The sequence below is a fragment of the Hyperolius riggenbachi genome, chromosome 9 (assembly GCF_040937935.1).
Source record: "Hyperolius riggenbachi isolate aHypRig1 chromosome 9, aHypRig1.pri, whole genome shotgun sequence".
Taxonomy (NCBI): domain Eukaryota; kingdom Metazoa; phylum Chordata; class Amphibia; order Anura; family Hyperoliidae; genus Hyperolius; species Hyperolius riggenbachi.
The window spans coordinates 63664992-63678201 of record NC_090654.1 but is presented as its reverse complement, the minus strand read 5'-3'; the positions used below and the strand labels follow the sequence as shown (position 1 = coordinate 63678201).

Genomic DNA, 13210 nt, shown 5'->3' with positions numbered 1-13210 from the left:
GCAGATCAGTCAAAATCTGCCTTATCAGCCTGACAACAGCCTGTACTCGCATGTAAACTGTCGTCAGATAACTCGACGACCCGCATTTTAAAAAAATCCGGCGTGTACACGCCTTAAGGGCTCTGCCTCTGACACAGGAGACCAGGGTTTGAATCTTGGCTCTACCTGTTAAGTAAGTCAGCACCTATTCATGAGGAGACCTTAGACAAGTCTCCCTAACACTGCTACTGCCTATAGAGTGTGTCCTAGTGGCTGCAGCTCTGGCGCTTTGAGTCCGCCAGGAGAAAAGCGCTATATAAATGTTGTTTGTCTTTGTCTATTACAGTATCACACTATATGGTCTTTGTATTTTTTCTCCTTCTATGGGGGTATTTTGATACGAAAAGGAGGATCAAAGTGAAAGCATAGCACTGGATGTGTGAGTGCAGGATCAAAAGTTCTGTTCCCCTTGAATTTGGCTACACTTCTATGCTGGTGGATTTGGACTGCGACTCACCCAAACATATGTTTTTCTTGTGTTGCACATTAACAGGATTTGAGTATTTGTAAATGGGAAAAGTTGGTTATAGCCAAGCGTGCACTGATAAACAGAATTTATATAGCAACATGAATATGTACCCTGTAAAGCGCTGCAGAAGATGTTGGATGTGTAGTGGTTAGCGCTCTTGCCTTGCAGCACTGAGTTCCCAGTTTGAATCCCAGCCAGGACACTATCTGCACAGAGTTTGTAAGTTCTCACTGTGTCTGTGTGGGTTTCCCCCAGGCACTCCGGTTTCCTCCCACATCCCAAAAACATAGAGATAAGTTAATTGGCATCCCCTTAAATTAGCCCTAGACTATGATACATACATGATACATACATAGACATATGAGGGGCAGTTAGTGATAAGACAATATACTCTGTACAGCGCTGCTGAAGATGTCGGCGCTATATAAATATTGAATAATAATAATAATAATAATACATATACTAAATAATAATAATGATACACATACACACTAAAAAAAAACAATATATCTACGCACATTTCACCTCTCACACACATTTCATCTTCATACTGTTCAATCACCCCCATACAATTTAATTGGAATGCTACAGTAGCCATATAGAAAACAACCATTACACTTGGGAATTGATAGCCAGCACATTATTGTAGCGCAAGTAGCCGCCCATTGTTTTGAACCACGTCCTTCATGCTTTTGAAGTCTAAGTATGTGAAGTAAAAAAAAAGAAAGCATACTTGAAATCCATCCAATACTCCAAAGTCCTCAGGCTGCAGTGAGATGATGTCACTTTGATGCTCTCTGTTCAGGAGTGAGGCCTGGGGCTTAAGCCACATCAACCATTAACCCGATACCAAATCCCTGCAGTCAGGGCTGGTGTTTGAATAGGACAAACTGGACAATTTACCAAGACCCTGAGCTTCTCAAGGCCTGGAAACCTCTAAGTGCAGCATTATAGACTGCAATCTGAACATGGGCGAGTGCGAGATGACATACTTACAAGTGGAGTAACAGATAGGTGACTACTAGTTAATTGTAGGTGAAGACAATAAACCTGACTCTATTCAGATCTCCTGGTGGGTCCAGGTCCAAGGTCACATTCTGAGGGTCCTTTTTTTTGGGGGGGGGGGGGGGGGGGGGAGATAATTAAAAAAAAGCATTTTTATTCAAGATTTTACAAAAAGATATTACAACCCATCAAGCTAAAAGGAGCAGCAATGGCACAATACTAGGCTCGCAGGCTTTGAAGTAAACGTATGAAAAAGAGCCTCATCAGCAGACAGAACATACCATGGGCTTGATTCACATAGCGGTGCTAACTGTTAGGCGCCTGTGAAAACCCCCTTAGCACGTCTAAAGGAGCTTTTCGCACGCAAAACTTTACGTGTGCAAAACTTTATGCGTGTAAAACTTTACGTGCACACTGCACAGAGCGCTTCGTGCGAAGTGCCCATTAAAGCCTATGGGACTTAGTGCGCGCATAGGACTTTGCGCGCGTCAAACTTTGCGCGCGTAAACTTAGCGCGCGATCTGATTGAGAAATCCAGTGCTAACCTACTTAGCACCATGGTTAGCATGTCTAAAGACTAAGTACGTGCTAAGTAGGTTAGCACTGCTTTGTGAATCAAGCCCCATATATTCAGTAAAATACGGGACTTGCTCCCAGGATCATTACACACCGAGCTACGGCTTTGGCAGATTTCAAACTCTCAAGGTTGCCTTATGGTAAATCCGGCTCTGCCTAGGACATAACAAAATGATAGAAAGAAAAGTTGTCTCTATCCTACGCCATGGGCTCTATAATCTATCAAATTGTGCACATTTGTCTTCAAGAATGCGAGCTGTTCCTCCTCCATGTCCTCATAGATCCTCAACGTAACTTCCTTAAAGGAAACAAATTGAGTTTTTTAGGATCTGACTGAATAAAATATTTTAAATATACAAATGGAGTGTAAGGAGACTTAGGGTGGGTACACACGTCAGATAAAAGTCTTTGGAAAATGAAAGATCACAGATCAATTTTACCCCCTTTCATGTAGTATGAGAGCCATACTCTACACAGTCTTTTCTATGGAGCTGAACTCCACATCAGAAAAAAATCTTTGCAAAATGCTGCACACAAAGATGCTGTACACATGCAACAGATCAGTATCTGCAAAAGATCTGTTCCTGCAAAAGATCCGTTCCTGCAAACTGCATTCATAGTCTATGATATCTGCAGATCTCATACACACCTTGTTTCACGGACAATTATCTGTGGATCAGATCCACCAGGTTGGATCTTCAGATCGGCAGATAATTGTCTGATCTGCAGATGAATGTCCATTCAACAAGGTGTGTATGAGGATCTGCAGATGTCATAGACTATGAATGCATTTTGCAGGAATGGATCTTTTGCAGGGATTGATCTTTTGCAGATACTGATCTGTTGCATGTGTACAGCATCTTTGTGTGCAGCATCTTGCAAAGATTTTTATCTGATGGGGAGTTCAGCTCCATAGAATAGACTGTGTAGAGTATGGCTCTCATACTACATGGAAGGGGGTAAAATTGGTCTGTGATCTTTCATTTTACAAAGACTTTTATCTGACGTGTGTACGCACCTTTACCTCCTGAAAGAATTGCCAGAACAACTGTCAATCATTCATTAAAGACAACAGGCAGAGTTAGTAAACTGTGTTGCACGAAGTATTTGCCATTTTTTTGTGGTGATACCTTCTAGGTTTTCCTATTTCTTGCTTGGTTCAGTCCTTAGAGGTACACTATTGGAGGTGTCACTGTATTTTTAGCAGATGAACTGCCTCCTGAATGCTGTAAATGGCCTCTTTAGTACATTCATTAAAAAGAGTGCCTCAGGTAAAACTGACAGAATGGGCTCTATCTCTCTGACTTAATGGAGGATTAGGGGGGGTTGTTAGGGTTATGTACCTCTTCTGACATCATCTCTCCAGGCAAGTGTTCGTTCCGGCACCAGTTATCCGGCAGCGACGGGGATCAGCTGATGCCGGATAAGAGTGCTTTCTGTTGCTTGAGACTCAATGTTAAAAATAGGCCTAGCTAATGCAGTACTATATACCCCACTCTATAGATATACCATGAACTCTGTATTAAATTACAATAACTGAAAGTATATTAACCATGGGGGAGGTGTGGAACCCAGTCTGTAAGCACAGCAGAGCCCACAAACAGCCTCCGAAGTTGGCCTTCACCACTGTGAGTACTGCTGCCACTTTGTGCTGGTTGGTTGAGACTGCTGGAGAGTTCCGGATAACCGGGATGCGGTTGTACTGCCTTTTTAACACGGAAAGTGGCATGAATGTATACCGGAGAAAAAATGTCACACTACAACCAAAGCTCAGTTGATGAACACACTAGCAATGATCTTTAAAGTGACACTTACGGTAAGTCAAAAAAAAAATGAGTTTTACTCACCTGGGGCATTCCTCAGCCCCTTGCAGCAGATCGGTGCCCTCGCCGTGTCCCTCCGATCCTCCTGTCCCGGCCGGCGGCCATTTCCGGTTTCGCCGTCACCGTCCGTCAGGCTGGGAATGCGAGAGTGATTCTTTGCATTCCCATCCACAATATCTCCCCCTATGCTGCTATTGTGGCAAGGAAGGCCGCAATAGCAGCATAGGGGGAGATATTGTGGAAGAATCACTCGCGTTCCCAGCCTGTCGGCTCCTGACGGCGAAACCGGCGGGGACACGAGGATCGGAGGGACACGGCGAGGGAACTGGACAGCTGCAAGGGGCTATTGAAAGCCTCAGGTGAGTAAAAGTAATTTTTTTTTACTTAAGGTTACCTTCAATGAATGTTGTCCAATGTCTTTAAAGGCTGGGCCCACTAGAAATGGCAAAACGCAATCGCTAAGCACTTTTTGTAGTGATTTTAGCAGCCTTTTCTGGAGTGATTTCTGGCGATTTTAAAGCAATTTTGAAATTAATGCTAGTGTTTTGCACTGCAATTGTGATTTCCTTTATTCTTATTTTGTGGTTCTGGGTAGTAAATTCACTACAAAATTACTTTGTACAGAGATTGAAAAGCTATTTTGTGGCAATATTTTATATTGAAGGGCTGCGGGATGTGAAATTGTGATTTGGGGAAATGGCAGTTGTCCCTGTGGAATCACCTCCATTGATTTTCCTTAGCCCAGCGTTTTTGGAATTGCTGGCGAATCCAAAGCACAGCTGAAACTGCTCATTTGGGTCCCATACATTACTGACCATTGTCCTGGCTATTCTTACCGGAGGAAACGATCCTTCCAAGCCTAGATTAGGGAACTTCCTGTTCATAGCATTACTAGAAGCCTATCTGAAATTAAAAAGAAAAGTTTAGGCCGGGGCTTCACTTTAACCCAGTGAGTTCAGCAAATACTACATAAGAAATGAATGAAAATCAATGGTTGGAAGTTTTCTGTCAATTTCAAGCATTAAAACTGTACAGTGCATCTTACAGAACTCACATAATAAAATGAAGTATAAAAAAGACAAAGTACACAGTCAGGGTCAAAGACAACACGCAATACAGGTGAAACTCGAAAAATCAGAATACCATGCAAAAGTCCATTTATTTCAGTAATTCAATCTGAAAGGTGAAATATGAACCCTTTGTTGGTGTTTTGGATTAATTAGGTGATTAGAATATGACACTGAGTCTAGAATATTGAACATTTTCACAATTCTCTAATGGTCTGAGATGTAGATTTTGCGGTTTTCATAAGCCCTAACCTATAATCATCAAAATTATCCTACCTACCGTAATAAAACCCGTGCTTTTCCGTAACCGCGCATGCGTGGCACGCGGGTGGGCGTTAGAGCATGAGGACGACGAGGTCAGGGGGCAGGTGTGTGTGGGGGCATGGTGCGCGTGCCGTGCATGCGCATGCTTGCTGACATGCAGCGGTGACAGGGGCGGGAGGGCAGGGGGGTTAGGAGGGAAGCCTAGCACCTGTCATGTTAATGGACCTTAGGTCTAGTAACAAATAAAGACTTGAAATATCTCGCTTTGCATGTAACGAGTCTACAGTATTTCATAGATTAGTTTCACCTTTAAAGTTGAATTACTGAAATAAATGGACTTTTTCACAATATTCTAATTTTTTGAGCTTCACCTGTATCTATAGGAAGTTACACAAAGTAGACAAAGCTTGGATGCAACAGTGCCACTCTATGATCAGTATATTCACTATTTATACCCAGATTACGGTTAACACCCAGATCAGACCCTTCAGCTTTATACAGCCTATTATAAAATATTTCTATGGCACAATAGAGAATGGAGCATTGTTCCATATCCGATAAGGAGCTGCTCGCTAAGAGGGGCTGTGGGAAATGCTGTGTGTGTGCTGTGTGTGCATGTATGTGTGTGTGAGTGAGTGTGTGTGCGCGCGTTTGTCCATTTTCCCAGAGTGCACGGAGGTCAGTGGAAGCAGGAAGTGGGGAGAGAGGTGGCCAGGACCCCTGAAATATATAGATATTCAGGCTATATACAGTTTACTTTCACCACATCTGCAGCTGGAGTGTTTATTTGGAGGAATGGCGGCTCACAGTTGGTGGGATGGACAGACTGTTAGCTGTGTTAAACACCCCAAAGTACGACAATGGATCTGAATTATTAGTATTACATTCCCAGGTCATGTAAAGCTCAGACTACATGTAAACACAGCCATATGGATAGGAGGAAGGGGAGAGCTGATGCAGACATACACATTGGGGTAGAGACCAAAGAGCACTAATACTATTTAATAACAAGTCAGTTCACACCATGGCCACAATGATAATAAATACAATATACTGTATACAAGCACATGAAACAATCATACAATTGGAATAGGTAAACGTATCATTTTAAGCACACCTGAAGTGAAAACAAACTTATGAGATAATGAATTGTATGTGTAGTACAGCTAAGAAATAGAACGTTAGTAGCAAAGATATAAGTCTCATGTTGTTTAAAAGTACAGGAAGAGTTAAGAAACTTTAGTTATCTATGCAAAAGAGCTTCTCAGAGCTATTTGACCCACTGGGCTGAATAGAGTCCCAAACACATAAACAGCCAAGAAACAGTAAGAGACAGCTTGTGATAAGGTTTTACTGCAGGAAAGTTCAAAGGGTCATTATTTCTGCTTCATTTTATAGCTTAACCACTACAGGACCACAGGCTTACACACACCCCAGTGACCAGGTGATTTTTTTTTTTTTACAATTCAGTTATCTGCAGCTTTGACAGTGTATTGCACTACCATACAACTTAGCACACAAACAAATCTTACCTCCCTTTCTTCTCACCAACAGAGCTTTTTGTTGGTGGTATCTGATCGCTGCTGCCATTTTTTTTTATTATTAACTTAAACAGTTTTTTTTTTAATTAAAAAAGCGTATTTTTTTTTCTTCACCCTCCCTTCCCCCTAAATTGGCCCTGACTGCAACCCGTGCTTTACAGTACCCTCTCATAGGCATCAGCCTATGAGAGGGATTAGGCTGTGAGCTAATCAGAAGGACAGCTAAGTGACAGGGCTGTCCCCTGTACAGCGCTGCGCTAGATCGCAGTGCTGTACAAATGTAAATAGCTATTGTTGTGTTTAACAGTCTGCAAGCTCCGATCGCGGCTGGTAGGCTGATCACGGATCCCCGCTATCTGTCCCGGCAGGTAATGCGCACGCATGCGCTCACACATTCCCTGATAAATCCCGCCTACAGGACCTGACGCCAATCAGCATTAGGCGGTTCTGGGGAGCCACTCTGCGTCCGTCAATCGTTATGCGGTCGCAGAGTAGTTAAAAGACAGAGTGTGGATTCTAAACTGCAAACATGACAGAACTTTGCAATGTTACAAAAAAAACAAAAACTATACAACAGAAAATAAGAGACTCTTTTCTTTGCTACTAATGTTCTATTCATTATCCGTACTACTATACACATATAATTCAATATATCCTGAGGTTTTTTATCACTTCAGGTTTGCTTTGAACAAATCTATGTGACTACAAGTCGATTTTAATTAATATCTCTAGAATCCTTACATGTTTACAAATTATCATCTGATATTTTATTATTATTTGTGTTTAAAGTTTGTTTTGTAAATAAAATGCTGAATATAGGGTGTAGCCATACCACACAGCTTGTAAGAACAACACAGCATAGCAGATAGCAGGATACCAGTGACGTTACAATAAATGAATAGAATTTGTACAGTAGGCAGTATGGCTCAGCACTCTGTAATGCCAGGTTAGCTGATCACACAGTCACATGATCACACAGAATACTTTGCTCAGGGGTGCTCAGAACGGAGCGTTTGTAATTGGGTAATGTGGGTCATTATTGATAGAGAGGCACAGGTCAGTGACAATGCAAGTGAAATTACTTAAAGGGGTTCTTTCGCGAAAAAAGTAGGCAGTTAAAAAATGTGACAGATGACAGGTTTTGGGCCAGTCCATCTTTTTAAGGGGGATTCTCAGGGCTTTCTTTTCTTTCAACAGCATTTCCTGAACAACAGTTTAACTGCCAAAATAGCAAGATACCAGCCGGCCTCCCTAATCAATCACTTGCACACTATTATGTCAGTTAAATTTTGCAACTGTTATTCAGGAAATGCTGTTGAAAACAAAGAAAGCCTGAGAATCCCCCTTAAAAATATGGACTGGCCCAAAACCTGTCATCTGTCACATTTTTTAACTGCCTACTTTTTTTGTGAAAGAACCCCTTTAAAGCGGACCTGAACGCAGAACTTCCTCTCTGCTCTAAAGATAAGAAACAGCATAATAACCTTTAAAGAAAAACATTTATTTACAGCTGATACAAATCCTGCAATAGATCTGCAGGTTGTCTACTTCCTGCTTTCATGGAAACAGACATATTGTTAACATCCTGTGTTTGCAAATGAGACCTCTGCCTTAGCAGTCAGCTGACACAGCCGAGGGATCAAATTACAACTTGTGATTAGTCCCAAATGAGGGGGAATTAGACAGGCTAAACTCTCTAAATACTTACAGGGTGCATTTCTCTGTTTTCCCTCTGTCCTGTGCAAGAGTTCAGGTCCACTTTAAAAACTGAGAAGGATATGGATTTTTCCTTTTAGAATAATACCAGTTGCCTGACTCTGCTGCTGATCCTGTGTCTCTAATACTTTTAGTGACAGCCCCTGAACAAGCATGCAGATCAGGTGCTCTGACTGAAGTCAGACTGGATTAGCTGCATGCTTGTTTCAGGTGTGTTATTGAGCCACTACTGCAGCCTAATGCCGGGCATACACGGCACATTTTATGCGCCGGATCGAGCCAGCGGCTCGATGCCGGCGCATCCCCGCTCGTCCGCGGATCGATTGCCGCTCGTCCCCTCCCGGCGCTTCCTTAGAGCCGCTCGTTTCCCTGCCATTGTCTGCCGGCGGGGATCGAGCGGGTGGGAGTCGAGTGGCATGATTGGGCCAAATGAATATTATCAGCTGGCCGGATCAGCTGGTCGATACACGGTACAGAAACGTACCGTGTATTTCCAGCATAAGAGATCAGCAGCAAGGCCAGGCAACTGGTATTGTTTAAAATGAAACATCCATTTCCCTCTCAGTTTAGGTTCCCTTTAAGGCCGAATAAAGCTAGCCATACACATGACAATAATGGTCTGGCAAGTAATAGATTGAGCATTAGGTGTCCAATGTACCAGCGTGAATCACTTGATCTCCATTGTATTTCAGGAAAAATCTAATCAGCTTGTGCTATTGTATCACTTGATACAGTGAAAAGCAATGTGGCCAGACTTGACTTGACTTGACCAGCAAGCAAGAAAATGCACAAAATAATTTTGATATTACCTTTTAACCTGCTTTTTTAAATTGCAAAGTGTTGAAAAGTTATTTTAAATGTAAATGTGCTCGTCTGTTCTGTCTTGTATTCCCCAAAGAAGTTGCTGAAAAAAAATCAATATGGCTGCACTTTTCTTTTTTGGATTACACAAGATCTAAGGCTTTTATTTCATTCATACATACTTTTTTTTACATTTTATGGCAGTGCAAAAAACATATTAGAAGTGGCAGGACATGTTAGTCAAGTCAGTGTGATTCCAGTCTTTCCTTGTCACCTGACAGCCATCGTAGGGATTCATGGGAAATGTAGTCCCACATACAGTTGGCAGAGAAGGCAGAAACCCCTCCCAAAAACTCTGTAGCTAGTAGCAAGGCTAAAAAGATAATATCATCAGAATATTCAAAACTATTTTAAAGCAAATCTGTAGTAACACAAAAAAAGCCAGATACTCACCTACCTTCTTTTATCATCATCTTCAGATTGTGAGCCATTGAGGGACACTTAATGACATGAATCATTCAGTGTAGTCTGTAAAGTGCTGCAGAAAATGTGAGTGCTACACAAATGCATAATAATAGTAAGAGCAATAAAATCAGTGTAAAAGGAGAATCAGGAATGCATTAAGGATATGTTTTTTTTATTTTTTTTGAAGAATTCCTCTTAAATGAATCAGTTTCCCAATTAGAAACCATTTAGGATCGCAATAACAAGTCAGACCTGACATAGTCAGAATATCAAAGTGTGGTCTGATTTGTGGTGAAGGAGGGACCACTAGCCAGCTCTGCTAGGACAGATAGAGTTGCTGCTGAAGTTGGAAACAATGTTTTGGCATAAACACTTCCTCATTGCAGTGCGGTGACTCAGTAAACAGATGTGGGGACTGGAGATGTAAACAGTGATGGAATATGCAGTATATGCGCTGGACTAGAGAAACCCAGGATCCATGTCATCTCAGAGCACTTACACCTTATCATGGCTTCCTGTGTGTCACTTCCTCTTCCGCTCTTTATGCTTTAGCTAAGAATAGCAGAGCATAATATACGCTGAGATGCAATAGAAGACCACCCTGCAGCAGAAACCACACGTCCCACTATGCCCTGCCAGATCTGTCACAAGTGATCCCCAAACTGACAGAAAAACACTGAGATTAGAGACCTTCTCACGTAAAACTGCCTTGAAGAGCACATCACTGTAGAGACAGCATGCTAATAAACATGCACGTTTATTGTACTTGCAGTTTTGACTTAAAGTCTACCAGAAATAATGTAATAAGCAGCTTTTATACTAACCTGAGGCTTCCTCCAGCCTCATGCCAGCTGTGGGCTCCATCGCTGTTCTCCTGGGCCCCTCCGCTGTGTCCCCCGGTATATAGCTCAGTTGCGGATCACTGCGCATTCTTCCCTGTGACCCGGGCCTCTGTGTCTGTGCAGGCGCAGAACACTCGCGGCGAGGGGATCGCGAGACAGGGGCATGCACCTGGCCGGGCTGCACAAGTGCGGTAAACCACGACTGGACGCAACTGAGCTATATACTGGAGGACACAGCAAAGGAACAGAGGGCCAGGCCAACGGCAATGAAGCCCACAGCTGACATGGGGCTGGAAGAAGACCCAGGTAAGTATAAATGCTGTCTATTTCATCTCTGGTTTCCTTTAACCACTTCAGCCTAACTGGACGACTATACACGCCCAGTGTAGTTGTGGAGAGTGCACCACCAGCTTGTTACGAAATGAGGCACATGTGGCATTTTAACCGGAACAAGTTATAGAATAGGTTTTGGTGTATTTTAAAGCTTGGACCCATGTCACATAAGAAATAGGTAGGGACAAACTCAACTGAACATAAAAATTATTTTTCAAAATTATGATCAAACTTGAAAAAGTATTAGTAAAACTACACAAGGCATATGTGGTAACATTTTAACTGTGATAAGCAGTAGAATAGATTTTAAGGTGTTTTAGGGGTAAGAGCTTGTGTATTCTTTTAGTCTTGTGTATTCTTTTAGTAACAAAACTAAATCAAAAGCAATAACATTTTCATATATTCTATACCAAAACCAAGACTTGCAAAATGAAACCAAAGTGACAGAATATAAAAAAAAAACTATATTGTTACCTTAGGAACTTGGCTTTTTAAATATGTATGCCATGAGGGTATATTATTGCTATTTTTGCAAATAAGGTCTTGTAATCATCGACAATGTACAATGAGAAAGCAAGAAGCACAAAACAGAAAAAAAGACACCTTAATGTCAAAATACAATATTGTCAACATATATTGTGCTAGGAACATAATCTAAATCTTGTAATAAACAGGATGGATAAGCAAATAACATTTGTGGGTTTAACTTATTAAATTCTTACTAATTCACAGAAAATAAGGTAACTACAAAACAAAAATATCACTCACTAAAAGCCCAATTTGTCCTGAAAAAACAACAACAATATAAACATCATTTAGGTGTGATAAGTAGTAATAAAGTTATTGGTGAAAGAATGGGAGCAGTGCTGATATGTGAAAATTGCTCTCGTCCTGAAGTGGTTAAAGAGTCACTGTAGCGACATATAGTAGAATGCAGTAAATTATTCAGGATACCCACTGTTACATTTATTATCCTGGTTTCAGCATCAGAAACACTTCCTATCAGAAATGGATTAAGATGAAATAGGGGCCTTAGGCAAGATAGAATATTTTGCCAACCGCAGATGGTTCTCTAGTTTTTTCTAGACCCCCTAGACCAGGGGTGTCAAACTCAAACACAAAGTGGGCTTAAATTGTACACTGGGACCTAGCTGCGGGCAACCTCAATGTCTACTGGCCACCTTCCTCCCTTATAAAGTTCTCTGGTGTCTAGTACTCCTCCCTCCCCTATACAGTTCCTTGGTATCTAGAGGCCCCCACCTCCCCTTTACAGTTCCCTAGTGTTTAGTGCTTCCCCCCTACCTCCCCATATGGCTTCCCTGGGGTTCTAGGGCTTCACCTCTAATATAGCTTCCCTGGTGGTCTAGAGTGGGCCAAACATAATGCAAAGTGGGGAAATCACTTGAAGGCCAAATTGAATGGCTCTGAGGGCCAAATTTGGCCCGCGTGCCGGAGATTGACATGTATGCCCTAGACTCTCTCCAGGCCCTAGGCAACTGCCTAGGATTGCCTTGTGGATGATCCAGCTCTGCTTCCTAGATCTAAATATAGCTGTATATTGGTATGTAGCTCCGCCCTACCAGTAATGCTTAGCCTAGGCTTAAGCTATGTGGAATTCTTCTCCCAGAGCATTCTGGGAGACCAGGTGCATTTTCTATTGGCTTCAGAACTCTCAGTAAACAAACATTCCACAGAGCTGCACCTGACAGGACTAAAAAGGTAACCACCTGTGATAATGGGCAAACATCAACTAAATTATTTCTACATTCATCTTGTAAAAAAAAAAAAAAGCAATTTGGTTCATTAAGTTACTTTCAATAATGCCAGGCAGGCGGCGTGGTTAGGCCAATTCCTGATAGAGTTCATGCTTAAATCTATGGGAATCGTCCTGCGGTGTATGGGCAGGCAACAGATCCCTCTCTGATTTCATCAGAAAGAGATCTGTCTCATGATCAATTTGCCCATACATCACTAGATGAGGTGCCTTAAGCTTTTGGCCAACAAGCCTTCTGCAGACAGGGTTGCCCATTAGGTAAATCGCAAAGGACTTCTGGGTAAATCTGACACCACCCGCTTGAATGACGAATGTGTCGTACTCTCCCTCTTTGACAGCCATATGCTGTACTGAAGTTTTGCACAGCACTGTAGAGGATTATGATGTTGCAAGGTGAGGAGCCACACATTTAAAACAATTAGGAGCTATTGCTGATTAACGTTTTTCTGGACACGGAGCATGATATTGTAAGCAGATAATGTAAATGTTGTATTT

At 42.0% G+C, this 13210-nt stretch overlaps 1 long non-coding RNA gene across 3 annotated transcripts in view; it reads right to left on the bottom strand.

The window, feature by feature from the left end:
• Positions 1-2223: 2223 nt before the first annotated feature.
• Positions 2224-13210, bottom strand: part of LOC137532446 (uncharacterized) — a 145955-nt gene continuing 134968 nt past the window's right edge. For 2 of the 3 annotated variants that reach the window (XR_011023931.1, XR_011023929.1), the window contains exon 7: positions 4549-4815. This is a non-coding gene — a long non-coding RNA (uncharacterized lncRNA). Of the gene's footprint in view, positions 2388-4548; positions 4816-13210 lie in introns of those variants that run through there. The other variant, XR_011023930.1, reaches the window with a different exon arrangement.